The following is a 25,942-nucleotide window of genomic DNA, read 5'->3' on the forward strand; positions in this document are numbered from 1 at the left end:
CAAATGCTTTGATGTATTGAAAGAATACAATAACAGTCTATGCTTTTGCACTGACGATTATTCCTCGCAGTGCGAACTTATTCGATTCACTATCCGACTTCCGAAATCATCCCGCTTTCTTATAGTATGATTAATGTCTCGTTCCGAACTCTGCTCGAGTCTCTTACGTTCGTTTTGGTATTTTCCTGAATCTTCCATGTCACCGAGCTTTCTCCTGTTTTTCGTGGTGGGGATGGATGACAATGTTCTGGCAGTCAAGATTTACCTTATTGTTGTCCATGAATTGTCGTTGGAATTTCTCTTTGTTGTGGTTTATTTTTCGTCTTCCAGGAGGTTTAACCAATGATTCCACGGGCCAAACCGAAATAGCTATTCAGAAGGAAATAGTGTCTTCCGCCAATTCGGATTCGGTGTTCAGGGATAACTTTTTTCAGTGTCTATCTTATGTCGAATGCATCGTCTATGCAGGACTTTCGACGCAGGCTTGATGCTTTGGAGGACGCTATCTCAGGTGCAGATGGGCGGGTCCTGGTCGGGTGTGACTTCAATGCCAGGTCAGTCGAAACTCTTGGAACAAGTGGGGCCGCGCTGGATGAGAACAGGGAGATCCACAGTTGATGCTGTCGTGCAAGTCGTGAACGTCCACAGGTGGTGCTCCTCGTAACGTTTGACGTCAGAAACGCTTTTAATTCCGTAAGGTGGAAAGACGTTCTAGGTACGGATATTGAGGGGTTATCTGAGGAACCGCTCTCTGCTCTATCAAAAGTTAGAAGGTCAGATGAGGTAACGTCGGGGGTAGCACAGAGATCCATCCTAGGGCCGGACCTCTGAAACGCTATCTATGATAGTCTACTTAAATTCGACATGCCTGGTCGGTTATGCAGATGATGTCGTGCTGCTTGTTGCTGGACGCACTGTCGAACAGGCGGAAAGCAGACTCGGCAAATTGATGCATATATCGTAAGCATCTCGTGCAGGTCCAAAGACGGGGTTTTTTTGGGGGGTGGCCTCAGTGTACCGTGCCGGGATGGTGATTGCGGGAGTGATCCCCGTTGCCTTTCTTGCTAAGAAGTGTCAAGCCATATAAAAGCGCAAGGGAGAAAAGCCAAGGGAGGTAGCTGCTCGTGAAGAACGGTAATGCACTCTAGACGAGTGGCAACTCTCTTGGCAAAATGAAGCTAGAGGCAGATGGACTGCGGGGCTCATCAGCTACTTAGGTGCGTGGCTGAATCGGAAGCATAGTGAGGCTGACTATTTCCTTACCCAATTTTAAAGTGGGCATGGAGGTTTTCAGTCTTACCTGCACAAGATTCAATGCCTTTCATTTCGTTTTATTTAATTTCATTTAAAGCTGTGGTAAGGGACAATTATCAGAATTCCTTCTAATGAGAGAAGTGACATTATTGTTTCCGCTGGTCCTGTAGATCCAAAGATTGGAACAGTCATACTTGTGCAAGTAAGTTCTGTTCAAAAATGGCTATTGCTGTTATTAATAATCATTTCCATTAATTTGAACCTCGTTATCCTCCAATGCATCATTTTCACATCAATCACAAGCAGAAAGGTTGATGATACCTTTTACCTTTTAACGCGAAACAATAATAACGAAATTATGCAACTTAATTACGTCTTCTTGAACCACCATTCAAACAAGTTTCCCAACAATCAAATCAATTCAAGCGAAATAAACTTCTCTGCCCGGTTCCCAAATTCAATTAAAACACCTCCACCAGTGTGCATTCTTCTTCCTGAGATCATTATTTCCTCGAACCTAAATATCTAAATATCACTGTATCTTCCACGGGCCGTAAGAAAAACACACAGCCAGCCGCAACTACATTATATACAAAGTACGTTCACTTTTCACAATTATTATCCCAGCTCAATTGAATCGAATGGTTTTCAATATTTCAACGTGGAAGCGAGTGGTTATTATGGTCTTTGGTCCAGCTCCATCAAGCGATCAGACGGAAAAAAATTCTTTCTTGAATTCATAAAGAATTATTATTAATCTTGAAGATTAGCTCGCTTAGCTTACACTTTCGATTACACCACAATGGCTGGATCGTATTCCGTATTGACTTTTGACCAGCTAATAATCGCATTAAAGGTCGGGACCGCCTACAAAAGTTCATTGACGTTAAAGGTGAAATGAATTAGATGTGAAATTAATTTTCAGTATCTACTAAGATGCCTGTTGAGCGATGTTAGTTTAGTAGATGGTTTTTGTTTGTGATTAATACGCAAAGTTTAATTTGACGAATTGTTCTAAATTTCAAAAGTTTTCCTTCGAGCGGATTCAAAGAAATCTGAGGAGATTTCAGTTGATTGATTCGAGTATTTTGGATGTTAAATTATGGTTAGCAAAGAACATCTTTAAAATTAATTCAGGCAACAAACCTAGAAGATGCTCCTGAAAGATATGAGGGAATATAAGTGTGGCTATGAGGCCAGCATCATATTTAGGTTCTCACGTAAAGCTGTCAATGCATGTGAAAACTGAATGCAATGTAAACCGAGACCGTGCGATTTCAAAACGTACATTATACAGTATACATTGCTTTATTCTAGATAGATTCGATTCTAGTAAAGCAGCATGAATAAATTAACAGCCATTGATTGATTTTTCTTTCCTATATATTCGAAAAATCGAATAAATCTTCACAACTTTACACATTTCTTTCAAACAAAGAAATAAAATATTTCGGGTTACTGTCTTAAGTCTTTTGTTTTGCTAGCATTCGAGCAAGTCAGCAAACAATAAACAAAACCAGAAATGAATAAATCAAGACTCTGTCTCTGCTCTGCATGGATACATTTAAGTACTTTACCATCATTTATCCAAGAATACAAAACAAAATTTCGAAATACGTCAATCATTATCAAGAGAAAATTGAATTATGACCCAGCACCTATTGGAGTTGAAGTAGCTTCAATGAAAAATTGGCACAATCAAATGTACGCACGTGTGGGTAAAACTAACAAAATTGCTTGCAAAAAGCCGATTCAATTTACTTCCCGCAACTTCATTCCTTCCAAATTATTAATAATTTTTGCGCAAAACGAGAAATCAATTTCCTGTACGTATGTAAATTACAATTCAATGAACTTCATACGTTGGTAATCGGGAGCTTCACAGAATTTCAGAATTTACCTAAGTATCTTGGCAAAAAAAATCAACTGTAAAGTACAGAAGCATTTGTTTGGCTTTAAGAGAATACTTGACCATAATGAACCATTGAGCAAATAGTGTTTTCGGACATTGAAATCTAATAACACTCGATTAGCCAAAGGTGGTTCAAAAAGGTAGACTTTCTGCAGAATCATCGTCAGCGGCAAATTCATGGAGGTTCGAGCCTAGAAAGAAGTGCACGAAAGTAAACATTAGCAAATCGACGTCTCGAAGAAACCGCAGAAAAATCTGAAGAACCCATTCAACGGGGGAAACGTCTTCAGACGATAATTAGCTGCGGGCTAAAAAACTACTTTATGAATAGTATGACGGTTTCGGTCTCCATTAGGCTTTGTAGGTCAGTACCAATGAGTAATTCGTAATGTTCCGAGCAGCGGTCGAGATTATGTTTGCAAATTGGTATCCAACCTCCGTATCTGTACACAATCAACGAAGCCTAGTGTAAATCAGGTGCTTTCCGCGTTCAGCCGATGAACATATCACTCAAATCCAGACAGGTACCTAACATCTCGCAAATGAACATTTGAATTGCGATGCAATCATTTGCCGGTGAGGCTAAGTGTTGCCAAATTTTATCTGATATGGATTGCCCAGTAATGTTTGTTATTATTTGCATGTTCATCGGGTCAATAAACTTCTGAAATCAAAGAAAAGGGAATAAGTTCGAGCTTTATGCAGAACTGCTCTGGTAAAGTCAACATTAGTCTGTGTCAATTGAATGAATCCGCAAACAAGTACTGCAACTCTTGATTCTAGTTCTCCTGAACTGAAAGAGTGGTAACATCTTCCTGATATTTTATCAAAAAAATAGCAGTTAAATAGCAAACCGGTAAAATTTGCAGCTAAAAATGTTTGATCGATCGCCTGAGGGTTCGCGATCTACTCGAAGTTACTTAAGACTTCAGATAGGGGCAAGTTGATTTCAATATCAAGCGTATATCTCACCTGGCTATCAACAAGACTACACAAAAAACTGTGTTAGAGGAATCGGAAACATTTTGAAATTGACCTAATGGCAAAATCGTGAATAGCGCTACGGCTTGTTATTTATAAGATCTCACCTTGGCAGTAAAATACCTGTCAAAGGATTGTGCCGTTGAAAGATTATGACATGACTGGAAATTTTGTGTCAGTAGCCTACAACATTTGGGTTAGTGGAATGCAATCGGTAACTGAAGAATGGAATTATCGGGGAGTATAGAAGGCCAAACAGAACACCTGTGAACAGTGTCGATTACTTTTATATGGGTTTACACTTTATTTGATGAGTTTCAATCTTGAGCGAATATCTTAATGGCAATTCGCGGACTTAATTGATGGGTAGTCAATTTCCTTTGATCACTTTAAACTGCTCTTAAGTATAATTAAAGTAAATTTTGATAATAGGTTAACTAAGGTGAACCAAAGCAGTTACGGGATAGCGTATAGATGGTACATTCCATAGTAAAGATGTTCGCCTTAGAAATTTGTTAACTAATTGAATGGGATCTTATTGGCTTAGTGACTTAAATTTAGTTTTTTGCTCGACACAGAAGTGAAAAGAATACGAAGAAATTATAATGGAATTACGAAATATAAAGCAAATCCAGAAAATTAATCCAATTTACAGGTATTATGAGGTATGATTTTTTTCAGTTTTACTCGCTGCCCATTGCATGGAATATTCGAAGAGCCTGATTATTCGCAATTTTACTATATTTTCATTTTAGTAACCTCGCGACATTAGACCTAAAGTAGCACCAACAGATTTTTTCTCTGGTAAATTATATAACAGCGTATGGTTATCCTAAGTCCATTTCATACAATATGCGATGTGCCATACCCACAATCCTGGACACTCCTCTTTTAAAGCTCTGAGCGAAATGCACTTGGCCACCCATTCGCCGGTCATCTTGGAAAGGTTGATTCCGCTGCACGGCGTAGCCAGCGATGCAATTGGCGCTTCTTCTTAATGTGTGACCTATCCACTGTCAGTTTTGCCTTCCGATCATATCGCACACGCGTGCTAGGCCTGTGCGCCGACAAAGTTCTTTGTTTATAATAGCTTCTAGTGATGATTTAAGTGGTAATGGGGTTCACTTTCCATGTACCATTGCTATATAGTAACGCAAAAAGAACATCAACCCAAAACAGTCTTAGTTTGATCTTGACATTGAAATAACTGAATTCCCAGATTTTAGACGTACGTAGGGCAACATCTAGTTCGGTGCCGCCGTCAGTAAAAATCATTTTTCCTAGTAATACTAATTGATACACTCCTTGGATGTTATCACCATTAATGCAGATAGGGAGAATGTGATGACCCGTCAGGTCCAGAACCTTGGTTTTGTTGGTGTTTATCTTCAGTCCAACTCTACTTAAATCTCTTTCTGAAACCAGGGCCTTATGGCAAAGGTCCATGGCTCGGTGAGAGAGCAAACAGATGTTTTAAGCATAGTTGGGATGCTCGTGAAAAGATGTTATGGTAGATTGAATTACTCATCCTGCAGACAGGGCAGCATGTAGAACGTTACCGACGAAAAGAAAAAAGATATCGATGATAAGTTGCGCCGATCTCCGCTTTCCACCTCAAACCCCTCTGATATTTTACATATGTGCAGCATATATATCATATATATATATATATATCATATTCCGTTTTGACAGCAGATATTATTTTCTCCAGAATGCCACTCGTGCATACAGCACGCAAAATGTGCTCCTTGAACACATTGACGAAAGTCTTCTGAAAATTGATGAAGAGCAGATGAAGCAGAGTTAGTGCAGGAGTGTCAAAAGCGGAAATCACCCAGTTCGCTATCAATCTAGCTTTTGAAATATTCCTTGATATGTTCCTGAATTTTACCAACGAGCTTCACCATGATAGAGAGTACGCAGATGTCCTTCCAATTAACTCACTCAAAACAGCTGCCCACTTTGGAATTTTAGTGATCATCCACCTCTCCCATTCTTTGCAAAAGTACCAGAACTTTCATGATTTCGGTACGAATTGAAGTAGCAGATCTGCAGACACTGCAGGTGCACCGATGAATAACTTTGCGGCGAGACCGTCAAACCTGGAAATTTTTTTTTCTTTGAATGTGTTGATGACCGATAAGGTTTCTTTTCTGTGTGGGGGACAGTCCTTATCTGCATGTTACAACTGGTTAAAGACCTGGGACGCATTCGAGAAAACGGTATTTACATTGAAGGAATTATTGAAGGCATCTGCCGTCCGATCAGCAAGATTGCTCTCCCATTGTCGAAAGACGCTGGATCATATAAGCTGTCTACGTCGAACTTAGGGTTCTTTTCAACCCTGCGCGAAGATGCACGACATGCAAATGAATAGAAGCAACCATTAGATGGTAGTCCCTTTCAGAACTAATGTCAGTGCCTCTCTTAGTACGCACAATTTGGAATACAATTCCTAAATTTACTGCTAATCGCAAAGCGATCAATTAGATCAATCGAGTTGGTCATTTGATACCTAGTTGACCTTATAGCAAGCTCTGTGCTCGAACAATGTGCCATCGATGACGAGGCAGTGGAAGTTGAAAAAATCCAAAAATATCCCACCATTATCATTATGGTCGACAGGACCGATGTAGTGGAGAAGCATGTTTTCTATGAGCAATTAAACGCACTTCAGGGGAAGCTTCCTAAAGGCGATTATGTGATCGTACTGGGTGATTTGAATGTCCAGGTGAGACCGGAAAACACCTTGCTCGGACATGTGATGGGAAAACACGGTCTTGGATTTCTTCACGTTCCACCGTCTCGTCATTGGTGGCACACTGTTTGAGCATAGAGCCTGCCAGTTGGAACCCAACTGGCCGACGTCGTATGAGCCAACAGATCGACCACTTCGCGATCAGCAGTAAATTGATGAGTTGCGTAACAAAAGAGGCGCTGACATCAGCCTCAAAAGGGATTACCATCTCATGATTGCTTACGTTTGCTTGCATAATGCTTCCGCCATTTCTCACAGGGCTAACGAGCTGCGACCCTCTAAGTTAAACAACGACCGTTTGTACGACCCAGCTGCCGCTCGACAATGGCAGTGCAATCTTGCTAATTGAGCGCCAAATCTACTGAATAAAGTTCCTGAGAATATCGATGATCATTGAGCCGGAATCAAAAATCCTCTTTTCTCGGATGCTGTACAGGTTATCGGCCACGTTCCGAAAGGGCATCATACAATTTGGCTGCTTCGGAATCGTGGAAGCGGATCGGTGAACGAAGGGAAATCTCGAGAAGTTCAGCGTAGCATACGCAGTGACAAAACAATGCTTGCTATTGCGCTGCTCAGGGAAGCGGAAGATGCCGCAGATAACAATGATTTCAGAATTCTGCCCTGTCCGGGGGACGTAGAGGAATTCAATGAACGATGACATCTTTCCTCAAACACTTCGACTGCACTGATGACATCTGTTTGACCTCTGACTTTATCATGGACCTTGGCCAAGCGGGTCAGGATTTGGAAAGAGAGGCAAGTAGAGTTGGACTGAAGATAAAGACCAACAAAACTAAGATTCTCAGTCTGACGGGTTATCGAAGGCATCGATCAATTTGTATATCTGTAGGCGTGGTTTCTGCCGACGGCGACACCCAACTAGATGTTGCCCGACTCTGGATTCGCTTTTGCTGTCCTGTCTAAAATCAGAAAATGCAGTTGTCTCAACCCTAAGAGGAAGTTGAGATTGTTCTGTGTTAGTGTTCTTGTGGGAGAAGCACAAGGAAAGTGAATTCCACTGTTACTGAAAAGATCCGAACCTTCGTCAATACCTATCTGCGTCGTACGCTGGCCTCACACTATCTCAGACGAATATCTTGCTCGGTGCACAGAGCTGACACTCGTATGCAATGTGATAAGAAGACGGAAGTGGAACTGGATAGGCCACCCATTAAGGAGTGGCAACTTTCTTGGCAAAATGAGCCAAGGGGGAGATGCACTGCGCCGCTCATCGACTAATTAGACCTATGGTTGAACAGAACGCACGGTGAAATTGATTACTTCCTTACCCAACTTCTAAGTGGGCATGGAGGTTTTCAGTCTTAGCTGCACAGGATTGGGAAGGCGCGATCTCCTGATTGTGTGTCATACAATGGAGTGGCGGGCGACGCTGAACATACCTTTTTCTCTTGCGAGAGGTGGGACGGTCTTCGCCAGTTTTATGCAGACACAGGGGAGCTCTCTCCAGACAACATTGTGAGAGAGATGCTGAAGGGCGCTGGCAGCTGGAATCGTATTACGCATTATATTCGGGCTGTACTTATTGCGAAGAAGATTGAACTCGACTGGCGAAGGGATCGGACGATAAGGGGTTCCCTGAACTAACAACAACTCCCTTCCTCCCCTCCCCTCCCGTTGGTGAAAGGAATTCCCTGACTTGATGGCTCCCAAAGTCGGGAGAGCGGGAGGGCTAGCCCGAAGTAATGTGTCAAACGGTTCCAGGCTAGTTCTCTGATGACAGGGAGGTATTTAGTTGGTAGTCCGCCACCGTGCTGTTGCGGGAGTCCAACACTCTGTGCGTAAACGCATCCACCTACCCTACTCCCAAAAAAAAAGGAAAGCGACAAGTGCTTTGCGGGTTATGTTATATAGTGGAATCCACTTTTCAAAGATGGCCGACCTGCGGGTCGCCCCAAAAGCACTTGGCGTAGAACAGTGGAGGAGGAGTGCGAGCGTCTCGGGAAGTCGTGGTGGTGAGCTGACGCGCATTTTAGGTAACCGCGACCAATGGCGCGTAGGTGTGGTTGACGCGCTATATTTCACCAAGGGGTGAAAGGCAACTGCATATAAAAGCTCAAAGCTAGTACTTGCGAATAAGAGTTTGAAGCTGTTACGTTATATACTTAAAACCAGAATTTCTGATAATTTTATAATTCAATTAAAAGTTGGTGAATTATTTCAAAATATCATTTGATTTCAGACGTTTAAATTTGTGTTAATCTACCAGAGTCCTTGCTAGAGTATTTGACTGACGTAATAGCTTTTCCTTGTACTTCTGTTTCAATCCCTTAGACTTCTTCGAGTAATGTCGGGATTTCGAGATCTCGGAGTATTTTGCTGTTTTTAAAGTACCATGTAGCGCCCTTAGTTTTTTGAGATTGGGCTGTTTGCAGCAGTTCAAGGTTCGGTGTTCGTGTTGAACCCCATAGGTGGATACCATATGTCAATATGGACTTAATAAGGACTTTATATATTAGGACCTTATAGTTGTGTAAATCGGCTGTTCTTATGCGGAAGTGTAAGTATGCGCTCCTGAACAGGACAGCATTTGTGCTTTTTTGTTTTCATAGATGGTAGGTAAGTGTTGATTTCTGAGACTATGCCATGTGTCTGTTCAACTGTTGGGATGGTGTGCTGTAGATATGATTCATCTGTATAGGCGAACCATTAGGCAATTCTTATCACATTTTGGCAATTACTATGTGGTTTTCATGGGCCCTTTTTGCGTTCAGCTCATGTCATATCAAACATCTAAGTTTCCGAGGTATAAGCTGACAAAATGGCTTGTCATTCGGTAACAGCTTGTTAAGAATTCGGTTGAAATACGTTGTTAAGGTGTTCTCCAAATGCAGTGCCCTTGTTGTTATCTCTCTGTGTCCAGGTGTTGTCGGACAATCGTATCAGAGATGCACGTTGTATGGGTCTTTTCAGACCTTTCACCACTTTTCAAAGTTAATAGTAACTGCTTGCTGAATTTGGTGATATTTTATTGAGTTACCGTCTAAGACCATGAAATTTTTTGTGGTGGAGTGCCCCAGCTCCTTCATCACTGCTGCCAGTTGCTTTTTTAGGTTTGGAGAGCAAGTTATCCTCCTTTTCTTTCTTAACAAGTTATCAATTGGTTTCGAAGATGAGGCTGTCTTGTCCGTGGCTGCAAAGTCTATAACGTCAGGAGTTTTTTTTATGTATATTGACCAGTACTGCCTTTGGAAACTATGTCAATAAGTTGATTTTTCATAAGACCCATCCACAGGTTTTTGCCTCTTGGAGACACTAATCGTCAGCCCTATTGTATATGCTTCGCATTGCAGCCCCCGCTGCAATCAATTTGTTACCAAGGGTTTTAATGGAGTCTTCAGATTGTTCGGTGGTGATGATGTCCTTGGTGGACAAAAGACGCCTGTAATGGCTTATCCCATTCTTTTACACGGATTAAAGTTACTTAAATGTGTTTCTTTGAATGATCTTCAAGGGCACGATGTTTTACTTGATTTAGTGTCATTAAATTTGTAATCATTTATTCTGTCAGATGCGTTTCAGGTAAAAGCATAATTTCGTTTCGGTAGCAGTAGGGCTAGAACACAAATTGCTATTCCTTTCAGTAACCTTTTATGACAGGTTTTGTGTGTATTTTTAAACCCCAACTTACAGCGCATTAAAAAAAGGCTGCGGCAAATTATGGTATCTGCTAAAAGGCCTTATTTCACTGGATATGTTTTGCTGTATTTCTGACAGCATTTAAATTATCTGGTCCTCACCCATTACAATCACTAATTTTGTGTCACAAGTTAATCTTGTTATTGGTATAATTTCACGAAGTTTATACTGCTTAGGTTGGGATTCTGGAATTTAAGGCTTTGTTTACGTAAATAATGCGTTTCATTGAATTGTCCGGCAATACTTGGGGGTGTCACACTGTGTTATATTCCCCAAGAATTGATAACTTACAGTTTTAATTTTAACCGTCGGAAGATTTGATTTGATTTGAACACCGCACTAAGTATTAAAGAAATTTTTGCCAACTAAAACTTTAAAAAATTTCTGTTGCTGTACCAGTTTACAGATTCTCATCTGCTAAAACCACCCTTATTTCTTTCACCCATACGTCGGTGAACCACTATGAATTATTACTTTACGACAATAGCTCTGGTCTAATCCAGCGCGGTTTCCGAAGTTGTTTCAACTTCCAGAGTTTCTTTTGGATTATGGCTATTTCTATCATCCAAGTCAACTTTGACCTCACCATCTCCTCCATGTGGGATGCGATGCCAGGCAATAGAACATATCGTTCCGAGTGTTTCAAAGGCACGCGGTGCCTTGAATAGACTACTTTCTTCTTCGTTAGAAGGTAGGTCTAAGCACCAAAACCAAACTGAATCTAAATAAAACTCTGATGCGGGCAATCATATGTTACGGAGCTCCAATGTGGATCACATGCTCATCGGAAGCCACGGAAAAGTGTGTTGCCTTCGAACTCCTGATAGTAAGCCACTGCATTGAACTATCTTACAATTGGAAGACGAAAAGGAGAAGAGAGGAATTATATCGGCGAGTAAATGTCAGACTGCTTAGAAAACTCTTTCTCAACCTCACGAAAAGGTATTTCGAAAGATCAGAAAACCATCCAATTCCTAACATTAGAAGGCTGCATAAGCAGGATAAAATAGCCCCATTAGCCCTTCGGCCCTGCTTACTAGTGAATTTCACCCTTAAATCCCAAATTCCTGCCTGGTGCAGGTACGTAGAGGATAAGCACAGGAAATGTAATGTACTAATTGAAGAAATTAATTGTTAAATAATAATGTCATCAGATTAAGTTAATGTAAGTAAGTAGTCATAAACCTTCTTACATCTTTAGTGCGAGCGTTTTTTTCCAAGTGATATGTTAAGATCGGTGTAATCTTCATTTGTTTCAGCCTTTGTCCCCTTTACAAGAGGGGTCGGCTCGTCGTGATCGATTTTGCCATTTGGCTTTATCAAGCGACTGATCTGGATGCAATCTCGAGGCTTTTAAATTCCCATCCAGCGTATCAAGCCACCGTTGTTTAGGCTTGCCTTTTGGTCGTTTATCATCGACTTCGATGTTCAGACCAATCTTGGCAAGTGAATTCTCGTTAGCGCGAATTGCGTGGCCATACCATCGAAGACGCCTCTCTCGCAATTTTTCCACGATCAATGGAGCCCCATAACCATCGCGGATATCCTCATTTCGGATGTGATCAAAACGTGTCACGCCACTAGTCCAACGCAACAGCTTCGTCTCCATTACCGCAAGACGCCGTTCATTGTCTTTGATAGTTGGCCAACACTCAGAACCATAGAGAGCGACAGGACGGACGACATTACGGTAAATTTTAGATCATGTCTAGATGTAAGTCACTATGACAAAATAGAAACCTAACCCTTCAATGCAACAACGATACCCACTGAATACAAGTGAACTCACAGCTCCCATCTTTTCACTAAATTTCGTATCAATAGGAGTGATCACTTCCAAGGAAGCGGGTGTCACAAGCAAACAGACAGACAATTTTGGTAAGGTTTTGTTGCACTCGAAATTCCTAAAAACCCGTTCGTAGATATAGTTTATAAATTTATAAGGTGGGCATAAACACATGTAAATAGATGTTTCATTCACGAGAATGTATGATTAGAAGCTGGTGTTAGGCTTAGCCTTAACTTAGTAACGGAAATATCCCGGTTTTCAGCGGAGGTCGCCAAATTTGGCATCCCTAGTACCTGACGGACTCTTTAACTTAAATGGTAGCTCTATCTAAGGGAGGACCTGTCACGCTTTCTTTTTTTACCATAGATATTGCCCGAATAGTATCTTTCACCCACACGGGTTGGAGGACCCGCCCACCGCATCCTGCTATTTCGGATTTTATCCACAACAAAAGTGATATATAAGCAACAAACTAGCGAGTTAAAAGTGGCTCAATATTAAATATATGCAGTTCCGAAGTTTCATCACTTTTCAACGGCGTAACAACCGGTATCCGTTCAAGGCATGCCATAATAAGAAACTCTCGACATCCCGGTTTTGCACTGACGTGCACCGATTCGATATCCTAAAAGCTAGGCTACGGAATCGTCAATTCTCATGTAGGGGGCCAAACATTCTTCGGAGAATTCTTCTCTGGAACGCGGCCAAGAGTTCGCAATTTTTCTTGCTAGCAAGCCAAATCTCCGAAGAATACATCATTGTTTTATACAGTAAGAGCTTTGACCCTATGGTGAGACCTTTCGAGCGGAACAGTTTTTGTAACCTGAAATAGGCTCTTTTGGCAAGCAACAACCATGCGCCAATTTCGATCTAGATGAAGGTACGTCTCGGGTCGTTCTTCCCGTGATGTTGATATCGTCTGCGTAGGCCAGTAGTTGGGTGGGTTTACAGAGTATCGTGCCCCTCACATTTACCTCAGCATGATGGATCACTTTTTCTAGGGCCAAATCAAGGAGGAAAGTTCGGAAGTTTGGCCAGATTTAAGATAAAAAAAGTAGGCTCCTTTTCCTTCCTTTTCCTGCTTTTCTGTATACCTTCTGCTTTCAGTAGGCTGGAGGCTTGTACGATTCTGTGACTGACAGAGGCAGGAAAATATCTGAACGGAATGACTATTTGATGGCTCAATAGGTCAACTGTAACATAAGGACTTTGAACCCTCTGAGTTGCTGTGCTTTAGTAAGGTATCATCACAGGTGCAATTGGGACAATTTTGAAGCGAGCGCAAGTTTTTTGAACGGTGCGCAAATAGGCGACATTGGCGGTGGTCGAAGCTGTCACTTATACTTTAGGAGGCACTATAACCTTTCTCATTACTTGAAGCACGTATCTCCATTTGATAGGCTGCACACTTCATGGAAGATCATTGTTCGGTTGAAGTAACGTTGAGATTAAATACTAATTAATTATACTTTAAGTATGATTGGATGCCTGGATGGCTCAAGTGGTTAGAGCGCTGGGTTATTCTAGCAGAAGGTCGCGGTTCAAATTTGACTGGTGGCAGAAGGATTTGTTATTGGACTGGACTGGATATCGGATATCAGTCTACTCAGATGTGATGTGTGTACCTGAGTATATCGGGGTAATAGTCTCGCGTAAGCGCAATGCTGACCACATTGCCTTCTACAGTGTACAGTAGTCCTGTAGTGTTTCGTTACGGTCTTGAATGAAATGCTCTAATACACTTGAAGGCCCTGATCCAATATGGAGTGTTGCGTCAACGATTATTATTATTATGATTGAACGCTTTCTGTTTTTATTAATATGTCAAACTAGGACAGTATGTTAGGTATGTAATAAATAGACGTCGTGCTTTAGTCAGTATTCTGCTTCAGCAGAAATAATTGGGATTCTATACGTTAATACATTTTCTTCCCTCTAGTTAGTCAGTAATACTCGCGTTAATTAAATTAGAATTACTATATATATGAAAGTAAAATACTCACAGTGAAATCCGTGTTTGCTCAATCTTTACTAGGAGGCTCCTGTTTAACAATTGAGTTCATTGGCAAGCTTTCTAGAAAAAAATAGAAAGAAGTCGAATTAGAAAGTTGAATAAAAAATCACAGAAGCTACTAAATCTATCATGGGCAATTATAAGAAGTTGGAATCCTTTCAACCATAAATCCGGAAAGTATCAACATTCAATGAGTGGTTCAAATTAATTACCTATGCTTATATCTTTTTCTAAGTACCTACAAGTATTTTGATTTATTTTAAAAATAAACATCTTTGCTCTTCATACTAATTCGCGTAGGTCGCAAAAAGTTTGTCTCATGGTGATTCCTTGATAAACATATGTGGTGGCGATGTTTGCGTTAGTTTTGTGCTCGATTTCTAAATACTTAAATCCTGGCGAATCTACATCTTTATGAGCTTATATAGCTTTTGAAAATCTTTGGAGTAACATAAGCAACATGGTTTTAGAGTTGAAAGCTTTGCTCCAACTATAATTCTTCCTAAATGCGACAAAGGTCTGGTATGAGAAGAATATATGATCAACTGTCTCTGGAACTCCGCAGGTGTGACATAAGTCATTGCTTAGTTTACCAATTCTAAAGAGAAAAGACTTGGAGTATACATGACCCGCTGTTTGCGAATTAATGAATTCTGGTAGTTTCGCAGGCAGTGTGCGGAAGTAGCTAGCAAAAACTCTGCCTTTTCGTCTGGACTCAGCCCTTTCGTCTGAAGATTTCGCGGTATTCTAATTGCGAATCTTCGTTGATCCTGTTTTGAACGTGCCATATTGCCTCATTTTCAGCAAGTATGGTTGTTAGTTGAGACCCACTGTAGATGGCCCGTTTAGCCGCATAGTGCGCCACTCTATTTAAGTGGGTTCCACATTCTGCCAGAACCCATGTGACATTTGGATGATCGAACTCTCTATTTCGCTGACGATCTCGCGTATGATGGGATGGTTGGTCTTTTGGTTTTTGAGTAGTATGCAGGCTTTTTGAGAGTCCGTTACTTTGACTACTTTTTCCTGAGGTCTTTTTTGGGCCGGCAGTGTAGCCTACTTGATACCCATGAATTTCGCAGAGAGGACCGTCATTGCTCTCATTCTACAGTCTACCTTTATATGGAGAAATGCTTAGACCACAGCAGAATTCATGGCTTCTTTTATTGTGCATGCATCGGTGGCATAAACGGTGTTTTGGACTTTTTCCATTCATTCTTATTTCGTTTCCCCAGCTCTCCTGTTCGGCCAATTCGAGACTTCCAGACTTTCCAACTCCATAATAACAGTAAAAATGCTTAAATTGCAATAGACTGGCAACGTGAAGCACATAGGTGACGCGCAAATTCCCAAGCGCACACTGGGAGCGAAAGGGCAAGGAAAGACTCCATCGGGAAAACAACAAAACAAAAACGCGTAAGGACCCAATTGGTACAGTGGGGGACGAATCATCCTGGAGGCTAAGGCCCGGTTTAGGCCAAAATGACTTTAGGAAAGAGAAAGTGGTTGATACCATTCTCAATAATAGAAATAAAAAAATGTTTCCGCTCTGTATAGCATTATATTGCTGAAACAATGGGTAGATTATTGCAGATTAGATAGATATTTAATACCAAAGTGTATTTCGCATATAGCTACATGGTCACTTTAGAAAGGTAAGGCAGCAAAGACGGACAATTTCCTTTTTTGTCTTGTCGAAGGAGGGAGATATTTAATAACCAGAACTTCAACCTTTTCCTGTTTGTTCGAAGGGGCAAACTCTTTTGATTATGGTATTTTTCGTATCCTATTTTATACTTTTTCATGGGTAGCTTGTTTAGGCCCTTCTCTTACAAATTCATCAAAATCCTATTCTGCGACTTTCGAATAGAAATCCACTGTAAGTGTTAAGCAGCAGAGTGACCACAAGGCTGAAAGCAAACGTTCACAACAAATGAGGATTCTTCACTGATTTATGAGATTAAGAGGTTGACGCTCAATCAGCTCGGCCATCGCATCGTAAGAGTTCAAAAGATAATAAATTAAGAGGACTCATCACATCCACTAATAAGGCTATAACCTGTAATAGTTGGTCATGGTCAAGTTTGGTTGAATAACAACTAAGAGCAAAAATAAAGGAGTTAAGATGGCAATGATCCCATTGAATGAAGAAAAGATTGGAAAATATTTTACAATTGTTGATGAATAAAATTCTTTACGTATTTATATATTGCAATAAAATTATCGCAAGCTTTCCAAAGAATATTGTATCTCTCTCTCTAAAGTAGTCGGAAGTGTTTTTTTCTGCAAATTAAGAAGAATGTAAACCTATACATGGCTCATTGGGTATTGAAAACAACTAATCAGTCACAACCGCATTGCTAATTAGTTACCCCCGAAATCAAAGGAAGTTCAACCTCCCAAAACAAATTGTTCTAAAGCCAACCGGTTTTCATGACATTCCTTGAAATCTCATTCGAATTGCACAGATTTGCGAGGTAACGATCCAGATTTCAGAAAACCAAAGAACAAGAAAGCCTGTACCCTTTCTTTGAGGTCATTTACTATTTCCAGAAAGCCACCACACTGTGTAAAAATTGCACGCAACCATAACACATAACGATCGTTCAAATCAAGTTCAATATCCGGATAAGTACGCTGCATACAAATTTTCGGCCATTGAAAGCGTGAGAAGTGTATTAGATGGGCATGGACGGGTCTGCCCATTTTCGTTGAAGCCCCGATGTAAACAAATTCCCCGGCTAAGAAGCCAGGCTAGGTATGGAGATGACTTTGAGTTTTAGGACCTGCGGCTTTTAACATTCAGTTCTTCGTGAAAATACTCGAGTGTTGCATAAGTAAGCAAAATAAGTCGAGGCTTTGATCACTGTCGAGATGCTTTGATTGAAGTTAATGAGGTGGGAGGCTTCAAATTGTGCAAATACAGTGGATTATAGCCAGCAGTAGCTACTTGTCTTAGAATATCTGATGAGTAACCGTATGATTCAACTAGATATACTGTAACTACGGGAATATCCCAGTTTTGATGGTTCTTTGGTTGATGAAAATGGACCCATGGAATTTAAATTGGTTGCTGCTATACAAAAGCATAAATTATCGCTGGTGTTTCTATATAAAGGATGTACCCTATAACTGTTACATAGATGACATTAGAAATCTAATCTTTATATGCGTCGCCCTTTCATTTCACTCTGGTAGGATTACTAACTATTCAAGGGTATCCAGATATTTACGACATGACTGAATGATTGTATTATATCACAAAGAGTGTTAGCTACCTATACATTCAGGTTCACTTGGGAAGTCTCCTTCGACAAGCTCTTTTACCTCACTTGTGGCAATTACTTTGGGAATGCCGATAAGATCCCTCTTGTCCCTTATATGCTATTGATCAAGTGGGGCGCCCAATGTGGGACCCTAAGTGTTAAAGTTTCAAAAGGGTCTCCTAAATATTATCTCAAGTCTTAAGCTAATGAAGTTAAGGCTTAAGTCTCTCATACTTTTGTGCAGACTAGGTCCTACGTTCACTTTCACTTATTTCTATGTCAATGATTCTAGAAAATTTTGCTGTCTCTTTACCGTTTGCCATATATATTTACCTTCTATTCTTTTGTTATATAGCTTGGAAGTATTAACCGAGCCTTCTTGTGAAAAACCGATTTGTTTTCGTTTCCATTCACATTTTCTTTTTCTTTTTAGACTAAGGAACTTTTAGACATCTTTCCTCCTTTGTGGGGAAGACTGGGTTATCCATATTTAGCTTTTAGATGAGAAACAAAGAGAAGTGAAGGTTCTCCATCGAGGAGAATTTTGCCTTGATTCCGACTTGCGTTCAATGCACTTTTTAGCAGGATTTACACTTTGTGTGTATTGGTTGTCCTTCTGTAAAGGTTTCGTCTCGATGAACGTCTGTATCCCATCTCAAACTGAATCAAGTTCCAATTTAAACCTATGGAAACCTTATCAAGCATCGAACAATTTGCCTACAATCATTGATCATGAATATCAATATCACTACTAGTAAGAAGATGAACAACATAATAAGTATCACTATCATGGCATCCCTAGAATGGTAGGTACCTCTACCTAATTTCATCTTATTGAATTCTATCTGCAACACTAACTGCATCCTTAGGCCTGGTATTTGATGGCACAAGAAAATCTTTCTCTATTAATTCCCTTTCTAAGTGGAAAAATATTAAGCTACTGAACAAAAGGGGTGATTTTTTAGATAATGCGTACTCATGCACACACTACTACTGTCTGTTACTGTTACTGTCTGTCTGTCACACACATTTTTCTGGGAAATGGATTGACATTAAATTTGGTAGAAAATCACGAACCGTGAAACCCCCCCCCCGTACCCAACCAGAATTTGGAATCAAAAGCGTGCCACTATATGGTTCCTAGGCTCCGACCCCATACCGATATCTGATCAAATAAAGTTAACAAAAGTGTATTACTATAACTTCTAGTAATCGACTTCAAAACCCCCTCTAAGTTTGCCTTAGAATCACGAAATTATCCAGCAATGTAGATATGATCCCGCACTATTACTAACAAAGTTATAATAGGTCAAATTTGTTGCTTCCGTGAGAATTCAAGACTTAGTATCGCGCTAGGTACTAATTGAACAAATGTCCACTCAAATGCTTTTATAAAAGAAATACCCAAAACCTTTCATACCTGAAGCGTCATGCTTCCCGTTTCCCGAATTGCTTTTTTACTGAATAACAGGCTAGTAGAGTGGATATTTAGAAGTAGATAGATAGTAGATGCTAGGAAGTAAACAAACGAGTATTTGTACAGCTTTTGTCGAATATTTACAGCTTCTTTGATGGATGACAGGTTTTCAGAATTGCTGTATTATACTTGACTTCCTTTTTTAGCTCCAGAGGGCCTCATTTTAGAGAATTTCTCGCAATAAGACATTTCGGAAAGTTTTTAGACCCACTTGACTTATTAGAATGGTCAGGTAGCACATAGCCATAGTGTACAAAAGGTCGCACAGTTGACCTTATTTTCTGTCATTAGAACTCGGTCCCTCCCCCATAACTGCGTTCACATCGTGATTAAGCCTTGCGTGGTAACTTTGTTGAGACGATTTGATTCATAGTAAATAGTTCAACTAGATTTGAACTCACACCCTGGCTTCCTTTCCCTCTTTACTTTGTCTTGATATCACTCAAAGAAGAACTTCAGAGCTGACAGCGCTAAAAGTTCAGGGCCCCATACTGTTGGTCAATAGGTCAAGTGTGACAGTAAGGAAGCGATTGTTCTTACCCATGCGAAATGCACTTTGTTATATTGCATATTAGTAACAGTGCGCAAAATGTTTATGGACTTATCGAAATCAGATATCAAACCTCACAGACCATCGAGCAATTTTGCTTTGTAAAGCATGATCCTTATTCCTCCACAAAGGAGCCAACCACAATTAGGCGATCCGAAAACAGATAGACCCCTAATATTTGAACTGATGGCAAGGATCATAGCAGCTTTATTTTTGTTTAGGAATAGTAGAGCTATTGTATCAGCTCAGACCAACCGAAGTTTCAAACTGATAGTTTTACAGTCGTAATAATTCATACCCATGTTGGGTTTTTCAGTTGAATATTTGGAGCTCGTTGCTTTGGGCAGAGTTGAGGCAACACCTGACGAGTACGTCTCTGTCCAGACGAACAAAACCGTTAGCAACCAAAAATGAATAACCGCTCACTGAGGTGCGAACCACTCTGGAAAAATAATGTGAGCATTTTGACTAGATGCCGAACATTCTGAACTGTTGACAATTCCACTTATCAGTACCATCCACGTCATGCAGGCAATTAAACAAATGAACCCGGGAGAAGAAACACGAGCAATACTGCAGTTGAACTCCTGGAAGCAGGATCACTGGTAAAGGCAAAGCAGCTTAATGGTTTCTACAAACAACTTTAACGATCCAATATCGAATGTTATTTGTGAGACGCATGCAGTTATTATAGACAAAAGCTGTGGCACTATTGAGGCAATTTACACTGTTCAGTGGCTCACTTAGAAACATTACTTCCTCTACAGTTTTCATCTTGATCTAGAGAGGGTGTTTCATTGGGTTGAATTGAAATATCTGAAAATACAGTTCAAAGAATGCGCAATGCATTGAAACCAAGGAATTTTCAGCTTGTTCAGCAACAAAGTAACATGGCAACATTTCATTTCATCATCATCAACAGAAGAAGAAAAAGAAGACGAGGCAGACCCTGCCTAAGATGGAGCGATGGCGTAGGCCAGGACACCAGACAGCTTTTAGGGATATCGAATCGGTGGACCTCGGCGCAAAACCGGGATGTCTGGAGTTCCTTATTAAGGCAGGCCTAGACCGGATTCCGGTTGTTGCGCCGTTGATGATGATGATCATCATCATCAACAACCGGTATATGGTGTAGGTGCAACAACCCGTAGATAGTGTAAACCTGCCTTTTTAAGGAACTTCAGACATCCCGGCTTTGGGTCGATATCCCGGAAAGCTATCTGTCGTCCTGGTCTTCGCCATGGCTTCATTCACAGATTTCCCCCCATGTCTATTGCCCTTTCTGGGGTGGATAATCCTCGTCCATACGGATTAACTGACCCACCTACCGCGACCTTTTGAAGAGGAATTTATCCACAACCAGATGGAATCGTCCATCCTCATATAGGGGCAAATATTTTTCGGAAGATTCTTCTCTCGAACACGGAGAATAGTTCGCAGTTTTGCTTGCTAAGTCTCCGAATATACGTGAGGACTCTCAAGATCAGTGTCTTGTATTGTAAGAGCTTTGACCATGTGGTGATATGTTTTGAGCGAAATAGAGTTTGTAAGTTCAAATAGGCTCTGGTGGGAATCAGCAACTTTGTACAGATTTCATGACCATAGCTGTTATTGGTTGTGACTTCGATCTTAGAAAATAATAATAGTAATCATTAGCGTCACTATTTATATTAGATCAGGGCCTTGAGCTGTGTTAGAGTACTTCATTCAAGATCGTAACGGCACTCTACAAAACACTGCAGGATGCAATATGGTCAGCATTACGCTTGCCCGAGATTATTGCCTTAATTTGACTCAGGTACTCATTCGCAGCCGCGTCGACTAATATCCGACATCCAGTCACGATAACAAATTCCTCTGCTACCAATAAGAATTGAACCGCGACTTTCCGTTACGACCCTAGGAGAAACTACGGCCTCAAGCTAATCCTCCCCTATCTTTATTGTTGTCATTTTACCAATACCATTTGGTTCTTTGCTTTTTGGTGCTGACGTTGTCATCATGTTGAATTTCAATTGGTTTTCAGATAGCCTCACAAGCATTCTGAAATGAACTTCTGCGGCTCAATCGCATCCCAAGTATCGCTGCAAGGTGATTCACCGTAGTTCAAGACGCACTGTATTCCACACAGCGGTATTTTTAAAACCAGAAATCTTCAGCATACAAATGCAACAATTGCTCAATTTAAACTGTTGCAGCTGTTGATATTGATGAACTTAAGGATGCAAATTTTATTCAAAGCTTTGGCTGATTTATACATGGCACTGACCTACGTTTGAAGCTTAACTACCTACCGAAATGGAGGGTTAGGCAAAATTTTTTTCTACTTAACGCGTGGCAACACCTCCTGAGTAATGTAGATAAAAATAGAGTAAACATTATACGCGCAAAATCACCATGCCACCTGCCTCATCAGAACCAGGCAACTTCCCCAGATTGGTAGCGGACCGGAAGGTGTCTTTTATATTGCTATATATGGCCCCTGTTTAGGAGAGAGCATTTAGAAGCACCTTTGAGAAGTGCGGTCCATTCGATTTGAGAGTATTCAGTAAACTTAAGGAACATTGGTGGGGTGAATTACTGTACGAATGAGCCTTCTATAACTTATTCCGCTCTGGCATACCTGCACCATATGATTTGTGTTTTTGAAACATGGGTGGATAATAAGATTTTGGGTTCTGAACTCCACGACGAATATTTGATCTTGCGCTTTGACAGAGATCGTGCAGCTTTAGGTAGGGCAACAGGGGGAGACATTCTAATCACGGAATATTCTCCCCTTCTAGTCGAACCCATCTTTTCCCCCCCAACCTTCTAGTTCACTATTCAGATTCACAATTAGATCCATTCAAAACTCGCTGCAAAAAAGCACAAGATTTCCTGAAGCGAAGATCTCAGTCACCTTAAAACTTTGCGAGTTTCAATAAAGTCACTGATATTTAAGTCCCGCAATCCCACCCAGCCTCCTCCCATTCTTGCCAAATTTGCAGGCTCCTCTGCTGACACGCCGCAATTATTGTGTGGCTCACTCTATAACTACTTTCCCACAATATATAACTCCCCTGTTCCCTCCTCTTAAGACTTAATGTAGCTTGCCCTGTATCTCCTGCAAGACCTCTTATTACCGCTTCCTAGATTCTCATTTTAATGTTAGTCCGATACTGACAAACTTTCTGAGTTCTTTTTAAAAAAAACAGAATTCTTTTCTTCCCCTCTCCACTAAATTTTTAACACAAGCATTTATCCACCTTCTGGCGAAACAGCAGCCCAGCTTTGAACTTATCGATGCACCGCTACTAACTTACCAGACTTCACTAATTTTCACGTTATCTAAGTATATTTCGAAGGCCTCTGACTCTTTATATGTTAATCGTACGGTACTTTTGGCCAAACTCGCTTTTGTGAACATTTCTTTGTCACTTATTATGAGGATTGCCTCCAACCTCTCTAACCCTTCCTACCACGATGCTTTTCATGGTTGCACATGCTGCTCCTTTTCCCTTACTATGGTGTCCACTACTATTCAGATTCTTTATCAAAGACCTTTCCTCTTTCCTCACGGACTCTTGTTTGATTTACTCTGATGACCTTAAGCTTCTTTTATTTGCAGCTTCTCTTGTAAACTGCGTGTACTTTTGGTCGAACTTAGACATCATAGTTCGATTGTTTTCTATAAATAAGTTACCGAGTGTCATTTTGAGTGTCGCAAATGGAAGGGTACCTGCATTCTCCCTGAGATCGTAAGGATAATAGCTAAAATAATCCCGAAATGCATCAACAAATATCTCAAAAGCTTGATCGATAGAAAGCAGGTTAGTTTCTGCTCTGCGTCCTTCGCATTAACCACATCTGCGATCTATTTGGTGTGGGGAATTTAGATTTTCGCTTCAACTACTTTTCATCGATTTGGAGAAAGCTTTCAGCAGCATGAACAGGCAGTATATCTGGAATGCTCTATGGAGGAAAAACCTTTTGAAGAAACTAACAGCTATAATTAGAGGGACATGTGATGTCGAAAAATATCACCTGCTGCATCGAGGTAAAATCTAAGAGGAATTTGAGATTCAGAGCGATGTTCCCTAGGATTGCATCTTGTCACCGATATTATTTCTTCTAGTTATCGGTGATGTTGTTGTTTGTTCAGAGGTCGTGGAGGAATTCAATAGACTACAAAATCTTTCCTCAAATTCAACGCCACGCTGATGACATCTGTTTGCTCTCTCATTTTGTCATGGTCCTTGCCAAAATAGCTGGATTTAGAAAAAAAAGCAAGTATGGTTGAATTGGAGACAAACCAAGCCAACGGAACCAAGATTCTCAGTTTGACAGGTCATCGCATTCTCTTTATCTGCGTTGATAGGCAGAACTTTGAAGAAGCAAATCAATTTGTACATCTAGGAAGCGTGGTTTCATCTGACGGTGGCACCGAACTAGATGTCGCTCGACGCTTGATCAACGCTAGATCCGAATCTTGTCTAAAGTTTAGAAATCCAGTTATCTCAACACCTAGATCAAGTTGAGACTGTTTTTAAGTAGTGTTGTTTCCGTGTTGCTATATGGGAGTACTAAATAGAAATTGAACATTGCTGTGACTCGAAAGCTCCAAGCATTCGTGAACACATGTCTACGTCGTAGCATCAGGGTATGCTGAATGCTATTAGAAACGAAGAATTGGTTAGCGCACAGGTCTGTCACACGTATGCTATGTGATCGGAAGGCGGAAGTGGCAATAGATAGGTCAAACATTAAGCAAAGGCGACACTTGTATTGCTTGCTTTGCTAAGATAGTCCACGAGGGGGTCGGCCCAATAAAACTCAGCGTAGAATAGTAAAGGATTAGTGCCGCTGTCTCGCGAAGGCCTGGGGAAGCTGAAGTGTATTTTAGCGAACTGCGAACGATGGCGATTAGGGGTGGTTGATGTACTATAATACAATATGAGTCCGTGAAAAGAAGCGCCTCTAATATAACATTTTCGTTAATAAAACGCTGACCAAATTGCAACTTACAAGAATGCGAACCGGAAGGCAAAGGAAGTGATCATACCATTACAAACATTTTTATTTCAAAATACCAACCACACCGACTTGCTTAAACCTGATATAAGCGCGCACGTTGTGTTAATGACAGGAATGGTACTTTGCTAACCGACCACCGCGATAAATGGAGGGAATACTTGGAACATAAAATTAAGCTGCTTAAATAGAAAATTTTTCTCATTGTCAAATTCCATAAATGCTGTCGATATTTTAAGTGATTCAAGCTTTTGGCGTCGAGATGACAATCAAAGGAAAGGAATCGGAGAAAGTAGTAGGGCCTGCTGACAGCACAACTGCGCTCTGTATACAGCACTCTGGCTCAGTGAACCCTTAAGAGGGGTTATTGAGCACCATCTAATTGACAAGGAAGCACCAATATGCGAAAAGAAAGGCAGTCCAGCAGAATATTCAAATTACTGTGCGATCCAATTGTTATCCAATACAGCAGATTTTTGACTACTGGATTCTCGACATCGTTGAAATAACCGTGAATCCAGCAGAGTTTGTCAAGAACTGGGAGGCTACTGACGCTATATACGATACACTGTTACTCACGAAGAAACATTGTAACAAACATCGCCTTCTTTATATTGCATTTCTGGATGTCGAGAAGGTGTTTGATGGTGTGCAAACTCATATGGCATGCTTTGTGGCAACATCTGGTGCTTGAGGGACTCGTGGGCTCGTGGGAAGAGAAAAAGTTGAAATTGTGACAGGCATAGCAAAACATGGTGTTCTCCAATCTTCTTTATTCTTGTCATGTGCAGTATCTCCCAGGATATCCAATGACTAGTACAGGGTGCGGCGACATAACTTGGCGATAGTGCAGGAACTTTCAGAACGTGACTTAAATTCTCGGATGAACGCGTGTGAGCGTCTTCTTGATGTCGTTCCCGAGGGTGCTATTGTTTTTTTAGCGATGAAGCCCATTTTCATTTGTGTGGGTCGGTTAACAAACAAAACATGCGCTACTGGGCTGACACCAACCCTCGAGAATTGCATCAACAGCCTTTGCATTCACCCAAAGTCACAGTGTGGTGTGCAATTTCCTCAGCTGGAATTATTGGTCCCTGGTTTTTTGAGGAAAATGAGGTTACAGTGACAGTGAATTCGGACCGGTATGTAAACATGCTACAGAATTTTTTTTTCCCACGACTAGAAAATTCGGATTTTGGGGACACTTGGTTCCAACAAGACGGTGCAATAGCACACACTTCAAGAGCATCGATGGCTGTTTTGAGGGA

At 40.8% G+C, this 25,942-nt stretch overlaps 1 protein-coding gene across 1 annotated transcript in view; it reads right to left on the reverse strand.

The window, feature by feature from the left end:
• Positions 1-25,942, reverse strand: part of LOC119660512 (serine proteinase stubble) — a 155,185-nt gene that overhangs the window by 30,673 nt on the left and 98,570 nt on the right. Inside the window, exon 3 of the mRNA XM_038069127.1 lies at positions 14,358-14,428. The gene's annotated coding sequence lies outside the window, so the exon portion shown is untranslated. The remainder of the gene's footprint in view (positions 1-14,357; positions 14,429-25,942) is intronic.

The sequence above is a fragment of the Hermetia illucens genome, chromosome 6, assembly GCF_905115235.1.
Source record: "Hermetia illucens chromosome 6, iHerIll2.2.curated.20191125, whole genome shotgun sequence".
Taxonomy (NCBI): Eukaryota; Metazoa; Arthropoda; class Insecta; order Diptera; family Stratiomyidae; genus Hermetia; species Hermetia illucens.